At 48.3% G+C, this 1,866-nt stretch overlaps 1 protein-coding gene across 1 annotated transcript in view; it reads left to right on the top strand.

Annotated features, from left to right (window-relative positions):
- Window positions 1-293: 293 nt before the first annotated feature.
- Window positions 294-1,866, top strand: part of Mlkl (mixed lineage kinase domain like pseudokinase) — a 28,378-nt gene continuing 26,805 nt past the window's right edge. The window contains exon 1 of the mRNA XM_021170895.2: window positions 294-666. The gene's annotated coding sequence lies outside the window, so the exon portion shown is untranslated. The remainder of the gene's footprint in view (window positions 667-1,866) is intronic.

The raw sequence follows: 1,866 nt of genomic DNA, 5'->3' as shown, positions 1-1,866 counted from the left end.
TTTTTTTTTTTTTTTTTTTTTTTTTAATTTTGCTGAAGTTCCAGGCTATCCCATACACTGGCTATCAGGGCTCCCTGCAACCTTATTTTCTCAACCCCCAAATTCAAGACCTCAAACAGAGAACCTGGGAAGACTCGGAGTAACTATTTAATGGATTTGGGGAAAGAATCAGCTAACGAGGGGCTTCAACTGGGAGCTGTCCAGAGAGCGGGTGTGGGAAGCTGGCATATCTCCAGCAGGAGTAGAAAGCCAGGGGAAGGCGTGTCAAGCTGGCCGCGGCTTCCGGAGCAGAACTCTGGACAGAAATAGCTGTCGGACAGGTTGGTTTTGAGGACTCTGCTGGAGCATTGCTGCGTTGGCCCAAATTTGACTTTAGGCGGGAACCGCGGCTGGTGCGGAGTTCCTCCGAGAGGCGAGAGCTTTAAGGTTGCACCAAGGGAGGGGACTCAGGACACCGGGGACCTGCTCCGACCTGGCGTGCATTGTCAAGGAGGCAGAAGACCGTGGTCCGGGAGCGGCGGGAGACTGATGATCCTACAGGAACTGAGCACAGGATAGACCGGACGAGCGCCCCTCGGAGAATCACGTAGAATCCAGTGAGCCGTAGCGCGGCAGGAGGAAGCACGAGAATCCCAGAAACACAGATTGGACTTCCTGGAACTTAGGGTGAGTTGGTTTCGATTCCCTAACTAAATTGGGCTGTTATTCTGCTGAGATCTCTGCTGACCTTTTTTGCCCAAGTAGGATGGAGATCGAGGAATGGCATTCGAGGAAAGGCAAAGGGTGGGGACTGGGGACCCGCCCTGAGGTGCCCAAGTCGTAGAGTAGATGGTTAGTCAGTAGGACAATTAATTTCCAGCACAGACGATTACAGGGGTTTGGGGGAGGGGTGGGGGAAGCGGGGACTCAGGACAGGGTTTCTCTGGGTGGCTCAGGCTGCCCCGGAACTTGGAACTTGTTCCGTAGACCAGGCCAGACATGAACTCAGAGATCTGCCTGCCTCTTGATTGCCAAGTGCTGAGACTAAGGCCATGTATGCTCCACCATTACTCAACGGGATTCCAGTTCTTAACTATGAATGCCCTCTTCCTTTTCTGGGGCCCATTTCACGAATAATCTAACATAAAGTTTTTTTTTTAAGGGCATCTGATTTTTTTTAGACTATTTATTTATTTGTTTATCGAAACAGGATCTCACTGTGTAGCTCTGGCTGGCCTGGAACTCACTGTATAGTCCAGGCTGGGGGGGGGGGGGATATGAGTAAATTAATATATTTAGTAGTACTTCCAGATTTTTCTCCTTTGCTCTCAGACATCCAAGAAAGAGCCTTGACGACTTGGGCTCACCATCTGGGAATGGCTGGGCCCTGAGATCCATTGATTTTCTCTAAGAGCATCCTGACAGGCTAGAGAGATGGCTCAGCCATTAAAAAGTACCCTGACATTAATGCCTGTGCCTCCTGCCCAGGAATCCTGGGGACAAGGAAAACTAATTACTCACATGCTTGATTTCAGTTTGGCTGCTTTTTCACTTTTTTTTTTTTTTGTAAGATTTATTTAATTTGTTTTATGTGAGTACACTGTTGCTATCCTCAGACACACCAGAAGAGGACATCAGATCCCATTACAGATGGATGTGAGCCACCATGTGATTTCTGGGAATTGAACTCGGGCCCTCCAGAAGGGCAATCAGTGCTCTTAACAGCTGAGACATCTCTCCAGTCCTTGGTTTTACTTTTTTACTTATGTTTTAAAGGCAGATTGGGATTCCAGGGAGTTATTTTCTCCATGTTGTGATCTGATCTGTAAATGGATTTATTCCTTTCTTTCGTGAGTGTGTGTGTGTGTGTGTGTGTGTGTGTGTGTG

Source organism: Mus caroli, chromosome 8, assembly GCF_900094665.2.
Source record: "Mus caroli chromosome 8, CAROLI_EIJ_v1.1, whole genome shotgun sequence".
In the NCBI taxonomy this organism is placed as follows: Eukaryota; Metazoa; Chordata; class Mammalia; order Rodentia; family Muridae; genus Mus; species Mus caroli.
This window is presented reverse-complemented; position numbering and strand designations above follow the sequence as displayed.